General features: G+C 38.9%; 1 protein-coding gene across 3 annotated transcripts in view; it reads right to left on the bottom strand.

Moving 5' to 3' along the window:
• LOC121520525 (laminin subunit alpha-3-like) overlaps window positions 1-12,151 on the bottom strand; it is a 98,718-nt gene that overhangs the window by 85,201 nt on the left and 1,366 nt on the right. The gene's annotated exons all lie outside the window — the stretch shown is intronic.

Raw genomic sequence — 12,151 nt, 5'->3', positions numbered from 1 at the left:
TTCAATTTTTCTAGCCTAAGTTTCTTTAAGTGTGTCAATCTTGCAATTATTTTCTTCTCATCACTGCCTTACTGGCATCCCAGAGTATGCTTGGGGAGACCTCCCAATTGTCGTTTTCCTCCATGTAAGCCTGAATATCTCTTTGTAGCTCCTGTTTGAGTGGTCCCTTTAAGTATATTAGAATTCAGTCTCCAAGAAAAACTGTTTGTTTTATTTTTTTATGTCAATATCCATATATACCGGGCTACTGTATGGTCTGAGAGGTCCATCAATCCAATTTTACACTTTCTTATTTTATAAACATCCATATTAAACATAAAAAATAGTAAATCAGGGAAACATTTAATGTTTTAAACAAGCCATTGTAAGTCCAAGTGTGGTCCAACTTTGAAGCAGAAACTCTTTGTATTGGGACAACACCAATATGTCCATTAAAGCAAAACACAACACAAGATGATTGTATCCATTTTGTAGTCTTTACCACCAGATTGACTGTAATACGGCCAGTTGCCCCCTGAAGCTGAGGTAAATGTTAACTTAGGGTAAGGCAGGGCAGGTTAAGGTAGGGTAAACACATATCAGAGGGGAAACAGACACAACACCGGGAGGAGAGAATGAGAGACGACTTAGATAAGCCCTTGGGAAAGCCCTTCTCCCACTATGGGCATTTCAGTCTGAACCTGGATGCTGCAATTGCAGTGAGAAAGATTCAACTCTGATTTATTTTAAGCGATATGCATTTGTCCCAGTCCCACATGGTCCCGACCCAAAACACGCCACCCAACACATCTTGTGGAGATCTGCTGTCCACTGATACACTTTTATAGCTGTAAGTAGTGTAAGTAGTGACCCCTACAGCCCACACAAAATGTGTGAGCTTGAGTGATAAATGTGCACTCTTAAGTGTTAACTGCTGTAGTGCTTTTGCCTCTACTTGTTCTCTAACGTCCCCGTGCATCAAATTATCAAGCTGCAGAATTGAGTTTCCTAAAAAAAAGTTCGACTAGATTGCGTGACCCTTTTCCAGGTTCTCTCATTGCTGTGCCTGCCACGTTTATAATCTCATTGTGTTGATTTAATGAAGTGTGCTGTAAAAGGACTAGTGAGGAATTTCTCACAGCCTTCTCGATAAGGTGCCAAGTGTCTTATACGCACATTGTTTTTGATTTCATGTTCCAAATCTTTAATACAATAATGAGGCTGTTTTTCTTTAATAGCAGGTGCTGCGTGCTGATATGAGATGATGGGGTGTGTACCTATCTTATCAAAACATAAATATATTAAGGGATAAAGACATCAGAAATCACTGAACTATTTTGAGTGTTATTCAAGACAAAAATTTTACCTTTGCTCACAGGCCAATAGTTCAGTAATTTTTAAGTTAAGTTGTGTGAGGTACTTGGCAATAGTGGTGGCATTAGCCTTCAGTGATTTCTAGGGGTGTGATGAGATCTCATGCCACAGAATTGTTTTTGCCTGTTTTTACCTTAAACTCGATAATTTATGTGGAGCAGCTGTACCTGTCTGTAGCACTGTATAACCTAGCTTCCCCTGAAATCCCTGGAGGCTAATGCCACTAGTACCTTATACAACCCAACTTCAAAAACCCCAAAATATTCCTTTAATTCCTTTACTTCTTTGTAAAATAGTTTAACCCAAGTGTCCACCCAATCTAATACCATAAGATTCTAGCCAATAGATTTGTAATATCTTATGCGCATTTCAAGTATATACATATCAAATTCACTATACATTAGCAAATAATAAGTTCAATATAATTGAAATGCTAAACCAGAACACAGATGAAGAGAAAAAAGAGTAACTGCTTTGGTCGACCATAAAGCTGTCCTGCTGGTTGGGGTAAAAAAAAAAAAACCAAGAGCAGAAGTTCAGTATGAGTACACATATTGAGCTCCAAGTACAGAGAGAAGAAAATTATCCTCATGTCTTACAGTCAGGGCTTGACATTTACACTGGCCAACTAGCCAAATGCGGGTTGATTTCAGCTGTGGCAGGTACCAAATTGACTTCAACTAGCCACTTTGGCCACTAGAATTTATCAGTGTCACAACCTTAGCATTCTCTGGTGGATATTTGTCTGAGTGAGAATAAGATGACACCATCTGCATTTCTGATTTTTTGAATAAAGTTAATTTAAAGTCAATGTTTTAATAATTGTATAAACTAGGTATCCATTAAAGAAGGAGATGGAGTATGTGCTTCATCTCATACTGGACATACCCAATTTGGCATGTAACACCATTTCCTATCAACACAATTGTGGCCAGTGGAAATGTTCGGTGGCTAGTAACTTTTCAAAAACAAGTAGCCACAGTAGCCAGTGAGCAAAAAAGTTAACGTCAAACCCTGCTTACAGTCCTAACCATGCATATTTGTTTGGAATTATTTTAATTCATTAACATTTTTTTCTCATTTTCAGTACAGATTACACTTTCTATTCCTGTCCAAATCTCACATTAAATCTTCCATGTTTAACATAATAGAAATGCAAGCAAGCATTAATGAGCACATTTTAAGCAGGCGCAGTCAAGAAACAAATATTGAACTTCCTAATCCAACCAAAGAGTGCCTCATGGCCAAGAGGACTAAATCTACAGTGAGCTCCGAGTCTTGACACCTAGAAGCCATCTGAGCACGCTCCTGAGAGTCTGATGTGAGATCACAGGAATGCAATTTAAAAGTGAGGAGGCATCCCCTTCTGTCGGGGTGGATCAGCCCTGCCAGACAGACAGAGCACACTGCAGCCCTCCTCTCCGGGACAGTGTGCAATGTACAACTGTTTGTCTTTGTGCAACAGGTGGGCGGGGGAAGGGGCGAGGGCTAGTCTGGTGTATTTTACTCTGTCTCCATGACAGAATTAGTAATGTGGTAACAAAGAGAGGTAGGCAAAAAGTCACAAGCTAACTGTAGGTGCTGCAGAATACACAGGATACATGAGTTTCTACAGGTACTTTACATTATACAAGTTTGAGGAGCAGCTGCCAAGGGATTTTCTTCTTTATTTATTTCTGAATATGTCTGATTGAGTGATGTCACTCCATACAACTACACATTTCTCAGAAGCTATGGATTTTTCAAAAAAGCCTAAAATGTAAAATGAATGGAAAATCAATTTTTGAGGATTATCAGGAGCTAAGGTTTTAAAACTCCTCAATACTGGGATTCTTTTTTATCCCATGTGCCTTACAGTCTTTATTTTAATCAACAGTGTGGGAAAAACAAAACTTAAAAGAAACTAGCTATATATCATAAGGCAGATGTGTAGGAGAAGAATAATCCATCAATAGTTGCTTGCAAACTATCTAAATTGCAAAAATCACAGGAAACACAAAATGTATTAAGTGCAATTTTGCATAGTGTTAGAGAGTTTGCCTGCAATTGTTGGTGATTAAAAACAAGAAACTAGGTGCCCAGGACTTCTATTTTTGTTCAGTTCAGTTCATATGAGGTGTCATGGGCATAGCACAGGGGGGAAAAAGGGGACTGATTACCCGGGCCCACAGTAGGGAGGGGCCCTTGATAAGCCTGCAATGAAAATCAGCTTTTTTTTTTTTTTTTTTTTTTTGTAATTAGTGTCATTATTGAATCAAAAGCGACTAAAGGAATTGGTTGATGGACCAAAATTTGTATCAAACAGAGTTAAATAAAATACAGGGAGGCCCCTGCTCTTTCCTTAGAATTTCCAAATGGTGTAGTCCAGTGCTGCGAAATAATCCAAGTAAATTTAATCTAAAAACAGTAAAACTATTGCTCATAAATGGGGAAATATGGTTCAAAATAAATTAAAGTACATAGACATTTGTAAAAATGATGCAACTTTTGTTGCTTGGTTAGTTAAGTGGGCCCTGTGTAATATTCATTCTGGGGGCCCAAAATCCCTTGATACGCCCCTGTGAGGTATCAACATCATTTGATTTCTGCTAGTATCGTAACTGTGATTAAACTTTGGAATCGAGACAACTCTAATCAATAGTCAATGTATGATGTTTTTTTTTATTGTTTTTTGTCAACAATGCTGTTTCTCTTAATAAAATAAATTAGGAGTGCAAGATATTTTTGGCATGATATCAGCATCAGCAGATATAAGCTATAAAAGTTCATAACTGGTATTTAAACAGCTTTTAATATTGGCCTATACTGGCTGTTAATATCGACCGTATGTACAATTAAGTTTGTGGAGTTTTAGGTAGGACCATCACACCTTCATCAGCTGTTCATCCTCATTCCTCTACTTTAAAGTGTGTTTTAGAGACTTAAGTTTTAAGCCTGAACCACATTTGCAGTGCATACAGAAAGTATTCAGACCACCTTTGCTTTTTTTGTTTTTCTCATGTTGTAGCCTGATGCCTCAGTTGAAAAAAATCATTTTTATCTCATTAATCTAAGCTCAGTGCCCATCATGACAAAGTGAAAACATAATTTTAGAAATTTTGCATATTTATGAAGGATCAGTCAATTTAAGCAAAGCAGGCAAATGGCTATACTACTTTTAATAAAACAACCTCATCAAATTTCTAGGACAACTCCTGCTTTACAACAAATCCCACTGCATCAATGCCTGCGTCAGTAAACCTGTGACCACTGATTAGCATTTCCATATATGAACGGGTGACGTGGGTGTTGAAAAGGTGAAAAGATCCCCCATTAACCCCCACAAGTTTTCCCACATAGAGGCTCCAGATTTAGGAGGAACTGCAGTCCAACAGAGGGGCTGCTATACAGCTAACTAGCATGAAGTGGCTGTTGGAGAAGTGGTAAATATCTGGCGCCTCAGGCAGCCTGGTTAAAGAGAGGCTCTTTTTTCTTTTTTCAGCTGTAGGATGGGATGGGTTTTGTCTCTGCTGCCAGACTGAGCAAACTGCAGTGTATGAACAAATCTTTATCATCAGAGCTGTGACAATACCCCATTTTTTGTTTCATACAATTCCACTTAAAATCAAACCAGTTTTAATACTGTGGCAACAAATATGAGTCCTAGTCATTCAATATTAGGTCATTTCTTGTTTTTAACCATCAAAAATTGCAAAGAAAACCATGCATACTGCATAAATTGCAGAAATATGTTGGCAAAGATTCTGTTCTCAAATATTGGCAATGTATTTTTGCAGTTTAGACAATGCTCTCTAGTTGTTCTCCAGTGTCAGCACTGGTTAAAAATATGGCTAAATATTGAAAGATTTTTTAGATGTAAAAGTCTTTTTAAATGAGATGGTACTGAAAGGCACTGAATTATCAATAATTTTTACAACCAGGGCACTCTTGCATATGATTTTTGTTGTCTAAATGAAGTTTTCCTGGTTAAATAAAGGCTAAATAATAACTTCAATAAGTAATAACCTTTCCACTAACAAAAATAATATATTGGTTATAAAAAAAGACTTGATCTATCATTTGTCTTAGTTTTTTTTAAGATTACGCTTGAAACACATGCTTTAAAAGGAGACTAAAACACACGCTTTAAAAGGAGACTAACCTGTTAGTAAGTCTGTATGGCCAAGATCATACATGCATAAGCATTATACACGCTTGTAACTCAGGAGAGGACAAATGTCAAGGGAAAGTGGAGGGTTTTAGCCTTAAACTTGTGCATTTGTGTGTCTGTTTTCTGTTTAAGTACTTTCTCACCACCAAATTACACCACCTCTTCATTTCCATCCATTTGTTAAGTGAAATGAGAGGGCTAGGTCACTTTCAGAGGGGCTTAAAAAGAACCAAACCTCTGTGAGAGTCTGGGAGCGCAGAAAGGATGTCACACAATACTGCCTGGAAGGATTCGGACACAAAAGGGGGCGACGGCTGCAAATAAAACATTCAAACCAACTTTAGTGGGAGAAGGACCCCTGAGAAAAGGAGATTAGGTTCCAGGAGAATGTCTCTAAAAATTGAGTTCTTGGAAGCTTTGTCTCTTGTTGATTGCAAAACTTTAACCAGTGCCAAAGACACTGCACTAACCTGAACCAGATCCCTCTCTAAATTTAGCATGCCAGTGTTCTTGTGCTTATTACATCTCCTACAACCAAACATAACAATATGTTGAGCAAACGATAACCTATAATTCACTCAAAAACAGCAATCGTGTTTTGAAATTTGGCCTTTTACAGCCGCAAAGTCAATGAAACAAAAATCCATCAACAATACAATAAACACCTGTCACCAGCAGCAATAATCCTCAGCCTTAACTTTAGAGTAAAAATACAATTTAAGTCCCTTGGACATTGATCTATCCAACTGGTCAGACCTTATTCTAAACTGATATTGTTTGATGTTGATTCAGTGCCTGACACCAAAACAGCTCAGTCTCATCAGATTGGAGACAGACAGCAGTAAGCCTTGCTATGTTTGACTCACATGGCTGACTCGGGGCTCACTCAGGCAGATAAGCACATGTGGTCAGGGCTCCTAAAATACATTCCCCAGAAAATAAGGAGCGACTGGTAGTCTGATACATGGTGTAAATGTTTACCAGAACAATGGCTTGCCTACTGTGTCCTGTAAATAGTTTAACGAGGGCAAAAGTTCCTGGAAAAGTTGCCAGTATTTTGGTGATGACATGCAGAATACATTTATAACAGAGCTGACAAGACATGTTTACTGGCTTGTGGACATATGAATGCATTTGGTTTGACAAATAGTATGAGAGTAAACATATAGTACATAAATCTTAACTTAAAAGCAATAAATTACATCCACGCTTAACACCTACATATATTGGAGTAAACATGGCTAATATAACTGCTTTCTACTCAGAAGCCAACCAAAGGTCGATGAGATAATTTCCTGTCTCAAGTTCTGATTTTCATGGGTCACAGGTCAAAAGCCAAGAAGTCAGAAAAACAAGGAGCAGCTATCTTGTACTTGCTGACTGAGATGTAGGGCTTATCCAGAGGAGATTTGAGAGCTTGGGGCACTATATAATACCTATGCCATTACAGTACCCAGAATTTCGAGGAGGATCATAAATATAGCACCAAGAAAAAGTATTTCTTACATTGCATTTCCTGTTTGGATTAGATTATCTGCAGCAGTTAGCACATAGGTGTGGTGTCATTATTCATACCTGTTTGACTGTGTGGCAGAAGGCAGACAAAGATAGTAAGCAAGAAAAGTATTTGCCCTCTTTCTGATTCCTGTTTTTTTTTTTTTTTCTTTTTGCAGATTTATCACAATTAAATGTTTGGATCATCAAATCAATCTTAATATCTCACAAATACAACCCAAGTAAAAACAAAATGCAGTTTCTGAATGATGATTTTATCTATTAAGGGAAAAAATCCAACCCTATCTTTTCCTATGTGAAAAAGTAATTGCTCCCCTTGTTAAATCATGAGTTAACTGTGATTAACCACAGTTCTTTGAGTTCAGTTTCACTGGCCACACCCAGGCCTGATTACTGCCAGATATGTTGAATCAAGAAATCCCTTAAATAGAAGCTGTCAGACAAAGTGAAGTAGGCTACAAGATCTCAAAAAGAAACACATCATGCCACGATCCAAAGAAATTCAAGAACAAATGAGAAACAAAGTGATTAAAAACTATCAGTCTGGAAAAGGTTACAAAGCCATTTCCAAGGCTTTGGGATTCCAGCAAACCACAGTCAGAGCCATTATCCACAAATGGAGAAAACTGGTAACAGTGGTGAACCTTCCCAGGAGTGATCGGCCAACCATAATTATTCTAAGAGAGCAACGACAACTCATCCAGGAGGTCACAAAAAACCTAGAAAGACATCCGAAGACCTGTAGGCCTCAATGGCCTCAGTTAAGGTCAGAGTTCATGACTCAACCATAAGAAAGACACAGGGCAAAAATGGCATCATGGGAGAGTTCCAAGGCCAAAACCACTGCTGACAAAAAAGAACACAAAGACTCGTCTCACATTTGCCAAGAAACATCTTGATGATCCCCAAGACTTTTGGAAAAATATTCTGGTTGACGAGAAAAAAGTGGACCTTTTTGGAGGGTGTGCAGCCAGTTACAGCTGGAGTAAAAATAACACAGCATTTGATAAAAAGAACATCAGAACATCATGCCAACAGTCAAACATGGTGGTGTCAGTGTGATGGTCTGGGGCTGCTTTGCTGCTTCAGGACCTGGACCACTTGTTGTGACTGATGGAACCATGAATTCTGCTGTCTACCAGAAAATCCTGAAGGAGAACATCTGGCCCTCAAGCTCAAGCACTCTTGGGTTATGCAGCAGGACAACTACCTGAAATATATCAGCAAGTCCACCTGTGAATGGCTCAAGAAAAAACAAAATTAAGGTTTTGGAGTGGACAAGTCCAAGTCCAGACTTAAATCCAACTGAGATGCTGTGGTGTGTCCAATATGGCTGAATTAAAACATTTCTGTGAAGAAAGTGGGCCAAATTCCTCCACAGCGAATCGAAAGACTCATCACCAGTTTTCACAAACTCTTGATTTCAGTTATTGCTGCCAAGGGTGGCACAACCAGTTATTAGGTTCAGGGGGCAATTCCTTTTTCACAGAGGGTCAGATAGGGTTGGATTTTGTCCCCTTAATAAATAAAATCATTATTTAGAAACTGCATTCGATATTTACTTGGGTTGTGAGATATTAAAATTGTTTGATGATCAGAAACATTTAAGTGTGATGAATATGCAAAAAATAAGAAATCAAAAAGGGGGCAAATACTTTTCACAACACTCTATTATGACCAAACATGCCATAGTAGGGGTGTGACAAAACATCAAAGCAGCATTATATCATCATCCTGACTTGTGTGATAAAATAAAATAGATCTTGTGTATAAGACAAATTTTCAATCCCTATGTTTTCAGCTAAAAACTTCACTGTAGCCTAGATAATGGTGAACCAATATAAAGCACTAGAGAAAAAGCACTGTTATGGCCCTGAAAAATTCTCCCCCATTCATTAGAGATGTACCAACACAAAAAGTGAATGTATTGCACTGATTTTGATGCTGTGTTTTTCATTACTTCTTTTGATGTAACACTACAACATGCCAACATTTCCACTTAGACCACAAAAACAGAACAGAATTTGTCTAATACGTCACTCCTTGTGCCCAATAGTCAGTCTCTCCTTGGAAGCAGACTTTCTGCATACTTAATCTCAAATGACACAATAAAGATCTGCTACTGAAGCTGGTCCATTCCCACATTATTTGCTGATGACGACTATCTATCAAGAGGGCCGATATCAATGTTAAACAGATGCGCGTTGGTACCATTTCCAGTCATCATTATGTTTTGCAAGCAACAACATAACGTTCTGTGATACAAAGTGACACACACCAGGCCAACAGGGGATGTGCTACTTTTCACTGTCTTCTAGTGCTGGGCAATTTATCGATTTTCGATTTCAATCACATTTTTGGCTTCCCACAATTATGATTAAACAATTATTGGGCTGCATGCAATGTGCTTGTCTTATTCACCAGTTCTGTCAGGTGTGACAGATTGAAGACAGACTGTTGACAGACTGATTTCACAGACTTATGGAGCTCTGGTTTGATTGGACAGACTCCTTAATTAAAGCCATAAAGCGACAGGCAGACGAAAGGAGAGCGACAAGCAGACTATGTGTCTGTCAACTTCACAACAATCACCACAGGCCCAACCACAGATTAAGTATCAGAGATGCAAGCTTTCTAGGGCAAAGATAGGTAATAAAAGAGCAAATCTAGTGGTTCCCAACTATTTTTCCTTGGAGCTCCCACTACCTGTATCCAAGAGAAGCTGAGCCCCCCAGCGTAGTTTGGTTGTTGGACGGCAGTGAAAAGAAGTTGATTGAGATTTGATAAAAGGTGAAACTGACACCAGATCACAGTGAATAAATACACTGATCCTGCTCCTTATCTTTTAGGATAAGATAATCATTTATTACAGGAAGATATTTCAAGCATTTTATACTTTGTTAATCAGATATTGTAATATATCATGATTTTTTTTGCAATATATTGTTTGGTAAAGAATTGCTGTATCATGGGAAAGGTATTGTGTTTAGTGCTGGCTTGCACTGTGCAACATCACATCATATATTTAGATTGTGACTGACCCTGAGATCCCCACCCTTTTGTCATAGTTACCATAGTAACCTTTACACTTGTACTCTTAGCAGCATTTACAATCTCAGTCACTGCACCAAGATTATTACTGAGAATAAACTCAGCAAAACCAAAGCTAAGTCTACAGCCCTGCTAGAATCATTGTCAGAGCACAGCAGTGCTAGGCAGCAAATGCTAACTCCTGTAAGCTAACATGCAATAAAAACATGCTTATGTTCTGCATGCAGGCTGTCAATCATGTTACCAAAAAGTAGAAAGCTGATGGATGGGAATATCTATAAAGTGCCTTCAAATTAAACTTTTTGACAAGAATATGGTGCAAGATGGAGCACCAGGGGATCAATGAAGTCATTACAGCGTATCCTCTGGGTGGCATGAATGTCAGTCCCAATAATTTACAACAGTCCCTCCTATAGCTGCTGAAACATTTGGTTACGACTTAAATGTGTCATTTTAAGGTGGAACGAGAGGTTAGCAGAGAATCTTCAGAGCCATGGGATTCATCATCTGGGGACTATGATTGCTTTTACATAATTTTGTGACAACTCATTTAAAGGTGGTCCATACAATCCAGAGATAACCAAACTGTCAGATAAACGCACAGGGCAACATTTCCATATTGAGAGAGATCATTAGTGAATTTAAACACAGATTTCTTTGGCTCAAAATCTATTTTTTGGCTCACTTTTGGTTTAATGTGTAAGTCAGACTCATGTTGAGATTGCTTTTAACTAGATGAGTTTATACTTAGTTTACCTGGCTTGAAACAAGCCTCCTGACAGACAAACCGGAAACATCTCTAAAAAAAAAAAAAGCCTCTCTCTTTGAACCTCAGCTTTTAAACATAAACATCAACTCTACCATTTTATAATACATGTACTGAGCACTGTATGGAACAGACCAGAACAGCCACCTGCATCTGTCTTGAAAGAAACCACAAACCCATTCAGTGGGATATAGCCCACATATTTCCATGAACACATCATTTATCCTGTGGATTTGAAAAAAGCCAACAAAGCAATCAAAGCTTCACATTGAACAGTAGAAAAGCTTGACAGCTTTAGTCCTGGCTTGGGTAATGGATGAGCTTACATTTGTAAAGTTGGAGAGAGCAATGAAGGAAAGCAAACACACACATTTTTAACTGCAGAAGCCACTATTTCTCCCAGCTCTGGCTTAAATCTTTCCTTTAGAGAATATATGCAGAAGACCCAACTACTACTTTCTGAATTTACAGGACGCATGTAAGACTTTGGTACAACAACAACCATGCGGCTTCAAATGAAACAGTAGCAGGTGAGCATTGTTTACAGTCCTGGTTGTTGCATGAGACACCAAAAAGGGAAAAATGTGTGTGACAGGTGTGTGTGTTTTTATTTGTTCATGAGGTGGTGGTACAATGAGGGAGGGCTGTAATATGCAGTTGGTAGCCATCGCCAAAGATCTAGCCATGCTCTTTTTAGCACACTGTAATGCAATAATGCTGCTTTCCCCACTCCCAAATAAACTGAGCATTACCACGTATTAAAGTCAGACATCCCTGAAGGCCCTGCATGTGTCCATCCTCCTGTATGCCCACACTATATTTAGTCGTGGAGGATCTCTGCTCAGCCCAGTCTGTCTAAAAACAGAGACAGAAAAGCCGCCACCCATTGTCAGACACAGCGCCCACTGGGAGGCAAATATGCAACACGTGCGAATAGGAGCGCCTTTGTAGCTCTCTCTTTTTGTAGTCCACTCCAAAGCTAGTCAAAACCCTCCTCACACAAGAGATCCAGGCCTCCACCTGCACTCCTCCAATCTGATTTCTTCTGATCCCTAATCGCAAGACAGAATTCCTCTCTTTCCTCACAGTGGATAATTCAGCGTGAGGTGCAATTTTATGGGCCGTAAGCCAAAGTCCTGCCAAAGACACGGGTCGTGATGGAAGCATATTCGCCTGCCAAAGGGGCGTGAATCTGATTCCTGGCGAGCATCCAACTGCAGCACATTAATCACATGATCACCGCTGGCTGAGGTGATGAGGCTCAAACTGAAAATAATATCTAGTAACACATTTGGAGCACTTGTGAATGAAACAAC

The sequence above is a fragment of the Cheilinus undulatus genome, linkage group 13 (genome assembly GCF_018320785.1).
Source record: "Cheilinus undulatus linkage group 13, ASM1832078v1, whole genome shotgun sequence".
Taxonomy (NCBI): Eukaryota; Metazoa; Chordata; class Actinopteri; order Labriformes; family Labridae; genus Cheilinus; species Cheilinus undulatus.
Note: the sequence above shows the minus strand (reverse complement) of the source record. Positions and strands in the feature narration are given on the sequence as shown.